Raw genomic sequence first — 6958 nt, 5'->3', positions numbered from 1 at the left:
TAAAATGAACAGTTTTTTTCAGTCCTCATCTGCTTGACTTCTCAGAGAGGTGACTTTGGACCGTGGACTCCTCTCTTTCCCTGGAACGCTTTTAATTTAGCATCTGTGACACCCAATTCTTCTTTTCTCTCACATCTTTGACCACCTTCTCTTCACCTCCTTGACTCATGTTCCTCTGCCAGCTTTTGGACACTGCTTTTACTCAGTCTTTAGTACTCTCTAGGCAATATTACTCAATTACAATCTATTCACCAGTGACAGCACGTACATATTGAATTAACAAATGGAAAACAACCTAGTGCCTCCTATGGGCTGGGCTCTAGGAAAATCCATCCCTCTGTCCCTGTGCTGACTGCTTCATTTGACCTTTTTTTTCCCTGTGCTATTTTTGCATCTTCTTCTAAATCTTGCCAAACTCTACTTTGTCCCATTACAAATTTTTTCCTGAGCCACAGCTAACCCAAGATCCATCCCTTGGTCTATTAATTTAATTACTGTTCTGACAAAGTTGTTTACTTTTGGACAACTTTTGATGTCTTTAATTCCTGGTAGATTTCAAGGACGGAGAAAAAAACATCATCACTGAATTTGACAGTTGTCTGACATACCATGAAACCAGATAAATAATGTGAAATCAAGCTAGTGAATTATCTGGGAAAAGGTTTTATAAAAAGCTCAAATAGGCTCAGTATGCACTTTTCCCTTATGGAAAATATTTTATTGGTTTCCTGTAGATATCACATTGCTGGATTATGTTTATTTGAACTAAATTTTCCCATTTCTCATTTATTTAAACTGGCTGACTTAACTGTTATTTTTGATCATCAAGAACACACAGTTTCTAATAATTTTTATTCATTTTTTTCAGATTGTCACCAGAAGATATGTTATAGTAGACAAATTTATAGAAAAGGATAAGAAAAAAGATAAAAATCATTCCACCTTCCAGGCATAACCAAACATATGAATTTTCCATAGCAATATGTTGATTATGCAAAAATACCCCCTATAATGCTTCTGGCAAAAAGAAATAGTTTCAATTTTTTTCTACAACATAAATTAATAGACTCTTAAGGGGCTCTCTGATTCTATATCTTTCTTTCTTTTTGAATTTAGGGAGTTTTTTCCTCTCAATAAAAACACTGATTTCAATTTAAGCGAACAATTATAAATAATCTGAGTTTACAAAAATAGGCCTTTTCTTTCTTTTTTTTTGAGGGGAAAGGAAATTTACTATTCAATTGGCAAATCATATTAGTGTGGGTAAAATTATAATTGTGTCTGAGATAAAAAAAAATAATTCTCTGAAGCATGACTCATTTTAAAATGAAAAGAGCCAAGGATAGAAGGAGTTCAAGATCTGAGAATGCTTTTTAAATAATTAAGGCAAAGTTCTATTTGTAATCGAAAGGAGAGCTTAACCCTCTCCTTTTCTCTAATGTTTTCATGTTTTAGCTTCATTTCTGGCGTCAGACTGTAAACTGCCTGGGTTCAGGTGTTGTCTTCGGTCTTTTCTGGATCCTCAAAGTGATCTGCAGAGGGTTCTGTGGATACTTAATAAGTATGAACCTTTCAGTCCCCAAGACATAGGGATCAAAATAAATAATAATTTTGTTTGTGTGCTCTATAAGGGACTTACAAAGCACTGTCACATGTTTTCTAATTTGAGCCTCATACCAATTCTGTGATGTAGAAACAATGGGTCATTACAGTTGAGGCTTCAAGAGGGTAAAAAAATTGCCCAACCAATGTCTCATGATATGATTTTAAGTCGAAAAAAATTTTAAAGCAGAGTATATCATTTCAACTACCATATCATCAAAATATCATAGAAAAACACTGCATGAGAAAAGACTCAAAATGTTAACAGTGGTTATTTCTGGATTGCTGAATAATGGATAATTTTTACTTTCTCCTTATACTCCTCTGCATTCCTCACCCCCAACACCCACCCACGCATGAGCACACACACCGACACGCACACACACACACACGCACACACACACACACATGCACACACGCACACATGCACAACATCTCCACAAATATTCCTTGTTTTAAAAAGGAGGCATAAGATTTTAACACAAAAAGAATTAAAAACAGAAGTAAACAGACTCCATTTCTCCTCCTCTTGATAAAAACTTGAAAGCTGCTCATCCTTCCGGCAGCTCCCACCTGCCAATGTTGAGAAGTAAAATGACAGAAAATAACATGGCATGCATCTGCCAAGACAGATCTGTGGTTGACATTTCTTCTGAAAAATGTCTCTATTAAAATAAGTAGCTGTTGGTGTTGTCTCCTGATTTAGTTATTTTGAAAAGTAATGAGTGGCTTTCAGAACTGGATTTCAGGTTTCTCATGGAACCCATGCCTTTGAATGGATATACCTTAGATTGAGCATGGGCTAGAAGAGAATTTATCACCAGGCATGTATTATCTTCCTAAAACATTTGCATGTCGTCCAGCACAGTGAACTGCTCGACAAATATAAGCTATTATTATTTAGCACATATTTTGATTAGACGTGTTTCTTATTGTTTTGAGGCAGGGGCTATGGATTACACTAATAACCACAGATATCATCTATTTGGTCATGCATGTGATATGAATACTTCATACATATTACTTCTAATCCTTAATTAATCTTGCAAATCAATTATCTCCATCCTCATTTTACAGGTGAGGATACTTCAGCTTAGAGAGGTTAAGAAACTTGCCAGGATTCAAACCCTGGTCTTCGTGACCTCAAAGTCAGCCTCTGGCCCACCACACCACACTACATTTTGCTTAATGTCATATTTATCATTGAGTCCCTTTCAGCATTTTGCCAGCATGGGGTTTCTTTGAATATATTAGAAATTGAGCAGGTTTTCTGAATAACACAGGTGCTGTAGATTGGACGTCCCCCTGCTCCCAACCTCACTGAAGCTTAAACCCCTGCTGTAACTGTTGAGGGTGAGAAATCCTATTATGGTAATTGAAAGGGGAGTCCTGAAGAGGTGATTAGATTGGAGGACCAAGCTGTAGTGAATGGATTAACAATGGTGGTTATGGTGTGGTTCACAGGGCTTTAAAAGAAGAGCACCTGAGAGGTTAGTTTCTCTCTGCTCTGCCGTTTTCTGCCTTGTGAGACTCCTGGGTCACTGTCACCACTGCCATGGGCTTCGTGTGTTCTAGACTTTGGACTTCCCAGACTCTGGAACTGTAAGCCATAAATTTTGTTTTCTTACAAAGTACCCAGTTCCAGGTATTTTGTTATAAGCAACAGAAACAGACTAATACAACAGGCGTGAACAAATTATGAAATTGGCAGCCCTACCCAACATTCTTGGTGTCTAATGAAACCATCCTCAGAGAGGAAGAAAAGTGAGAAAAAATCAAAGACAGTGAAAGCAAAATTGGAGGAAGAAAGGAGAAGAGAGAAAAGTCAACACTAAGAGCCCATAAAATAGCTTCTAAGGGGCTTTTATAGCTGGTGACAGGTTTGGCAATGCTTCTTGTGACTGTTAAGCTGTGTTCAATTTTCTCAGTTCATCATTTCATAGGAGCTGCAGAAGCCACCTTCCTTAAATTTAAAAAATGTCACTGGAATATAGGAATCTCTCTCGTCAGAATTCCAATATAATGAAAGAATTGGTCTGACAAAGTTCACAGGGAATGTGGTTGCTATAGTACTAACAGTGCCTCTGGCTAGTACAGCGTGGGGGTTGGCACAAGACCATCAAAATAAGAAAAACCACTGTGCCTGACGGGTGTTTTTTCTGTGCTGGGCACTACACTGAATACTTTAAATACCTTTCCTCACTCAGTCCTCAGTCTACCTATGAGGTAGGTATTATGAGATTCAGTTTTCTGGTGGTAAGACTGAAGCCCTGAGAATTTCAGTAACTTGTGCAAGGTCAGGAGTTGGTGAATGACCTAGAACCATGATCTGTTTTCCTCTGACTTCTGCATTTTTAGTCACTGTCCCAGGTTTTCTCCTTTCACTTGCCTGGTCATATTCTTTTTTCTTTTCTTTTTTTTATAGTCTTCTCTTTTATGTCTCCAAATTCAGAATGTGATTAGAGTATTGGTTTAAATCTATGTTTCACTCAACAGATGTTTATTGAGTACCTACTATGTGCCAGGCAACATTCTAGGGGTTTGGGATAAAATGGTAAAGAAACCAATCAAAATACTTTCCCTCATGGAGCTTTTGTTTCAGTGACATTGTACATTATTTTAAAAATCTGCATTATTTGAAGAATTCTAATGTATCTTATGAGAGTGTAAAACAAAAAAATCAAAAAAATTTTTTTTTTCTCTTCCTTTTTGTCTTTTTTACTGACCGGTAACGGGATCGCAACCCTCAGTGTCACGCCTGTACCGGGGACCGGCAATGGGATCGCAACCCTCGGTGTTGCGCCCGCACCGCACTCAGCCAGTGAGCGGGAACCGGTCTCCACATGGGATCCGAACCCTCGGATTTGACAGCAGTTGTGGAAATTGTCTGAAACAACATTCTGGTATCTTCTGAGAAATCTCTCACAGTTGCTGACACCTTCAAATAACCTGTGAATTGGCAATGGTTCGAGGCCAGACCACAGTGAACAGCATGAATTTTTGAAACATCACTGAAAAGCTACTTATCCAATCCAAATGAATGAAGTCTAAAGTTTTTGTTCACATTCAATTTATTACTAGGAATTCACACAGCTTGACTCAATTTATGCATTAAGTCAATAAATATTTTTAAGCATCCACTGTGCGCCTGGCACAGTACTAGCTACTGCTGTACCTTAAATTTTGAACCAAGAGATCTAAGATTTAAAGGAAAACAAAGCATGCTTACGGCAATGTAAAGACTAGAAATCTTAAAAGGTGTTACCTGGGATCAACTGCAGAGATGTGAAAAAGGTTTTTAAGCTGAAACATCTTTTTTAGCTTTGTTTTTGATCTTTCTTTCCCTATATATATTAAGTGCATATATATGTATATGCACCATATAATTGACAACCTATTAATATGGTCTATTCACTTAGGAGGTGAACTTATGGGCTTCAAGCCAAGTGCTGTAAATAAAACATTGAAGGTAACAGTAGAATTATAAAGAAGAAAGTAGACAGTGTAATCATAAAGACAGTAGAATTATAGTAGAAAGATAGCAGAATCATAAGGAAGTAGTAGAATTATAAAATAGCATAATAACTGCCATGAATGGATGAACCGGTATTGTGGGAACTCAGAGGTAGGGCATCTGTCCCCATTGGAGTGGCTTCTCAGAAGAAGCCATCTCAAATATGACAGCCCAGCCTGGTCAAGGCAGAGTGATGGAGTTGATCAGGAACGCAGAGAGAAAAGCCTGGGCCACGGTCCCTAGCTGAAGAAACACCATCTTTGAACAACTACAAGTAACAGAAGATAATCTGAAATAACTGAAGTTTCTTATATTTCTTCTCTTCTCTTACAATTTATTTATTTATTTTTTTTTTTTTGCTTTGAAATTTAGAAACAAATTTTATTTGAGATCTGAAATACAATTCCTAAAATATCAACTTTTCCAGAAAACCGTGGCTACACAATAATGCATTGCCGCTATCATGTTAGAACGTGCATTAGACTCAAATACAAAAACAATGAAACAAATCACCATCCTTCAACAATTTGAGCAAAGATAGAATACCTAAGGAACAACATAGATGGACTTGCAGAGAGGATGGGCTGTTTTACTTCAAGCACCATAAAAAAAAAAAAGGAGCACAAATGCATGGGTTTTCGGGTATATACATTAAGTTGAACCTTTGGCACTAGGAATCAGGGCGTTTTGTCATGTAGCATTAACACATATTAGAAAATTGTGTAGTGTCAAAGGGAAAGAACCACCAGCATTCAAGCAATGTTTTCAACTAGGCAATAAAATGTTCTACTTAATTTTTCTTCTTTGTCTAATTACTGTATACACTGGCAGCAACTTTGAAATGAGAAAAGGAGCTTGCACTCCTTTTATTTTCTGTTTGTTTGAAACAGAACAGAAAACAAACTGAAACAGAAGCCCTGTTATACATTAACAATTTTAAAGAACATCAATCATACAAGAAAAAGACTTAAGAACCAAATATGTTTACAGATACTAAATGTAACAGTGAATGGTCAGGAGACCCTCACAGGGCTTTGCGGTGGTACTCAGCAGAAGCCACTTTGTAATCAGTGGCAGTAAAGAGAGAGGCGGAATTCTTTGCCAGATATTTTAAGAAATCATGCAAATAGCCCAACAATAATGCAAGGCTCTTCTCATCAAGGGGCGTATATGCCAACATTGCTCCAATTCTTACAAATAATCTCAGTAGGTGTGGCGCTCCATAAACCTGGGACATTGGTGCATCAGGGTGAGCCAAGAGGATTTCAGCATACTGGGGCCTCTCAAATTTGTAGAGCAGCTGAGTGCCCAACATCACGTTGAAATATTCTTTTATTCCTGCCACAAGTTCATTAACTTCATATTCCTTATTATCGACATTTCCCTGCAATTTCTTACAATTTGCATACTATTCCAGGATGGCATCTACATTTTTCTTAGCAGGGAATTGAAAAAGCTGCTTCTGCCTGGTAACTAAGTCCGAGTACTCAACAAGCCAGGTTTTAATTCTTCAGGAATCTTCAGTTTAACTTCATTCAGTTCTTAAATGCCTCCTCACTTTTAACAGTGGGCTCTGCACTGGATCTTTTCTTCCAAGGGGGCTGGGGTGCTTCGCTGGTACTGCCACCATCTCTGTTTCCAGGAGTTTTATGTTTGTTCTTTCTGGTCTTCCTCGCAGATCCTGAAGGGGGCTTCTCTGCAGAGTGACCCTCCCATCCTCCTGGGAGAGTTGGTTGAACTGTCTTCTTTCCTGAGGAGGCCGTTCTCATCTTACTTCTCTGCATGTTGCTCCTAGTTGGTTTTTTGAAGTTGTCTTCTTCTACAGGTTGTTGTTCACGAGTT

The 6958-nt window shown here is 37.9% G+C and overlaps 1 protein-coding gene and 1 pseudogene across 1 annotated transcript in view; both read right to left on the bottom strand.

Annotated features, from left to right (window-relative positions):
• Positions 1-6958, bottom strand: part of LOC103586170 (adenylate kinase isoenzyme 5-like) — a 193056-nt gene that overhangs the window by 121907 nt on the left and 64191 nt on the right. The gene's annotated exons all lie outside the window — the stretch shown is intronic.
• On the bottom strand, positions 5462-6900 carry LOC103586169 (annotated as a pseudogene).

Source organism: Galeopterus variegatus, unplaced genomic scaffold (assembly GCF_000696425.1).
Source record: "Galeopterus variegatus unplaced genomic scaffold, G_variegatus-3.0.2 Scaffold312, whole genome shotgun sequence".
Taxonomy (NCBI): domain Eukaryota; kingdom Metazoa; phylum Chordata; class Mammalia; order Dermoptera; family Cynocephalidae; genus Galeopterus; species Galeopterus variegatus.
Note: the sequence above shows the minus strand (reverse complement) of the source record. Positions and strands in the feature narration are given on the sequence as shown.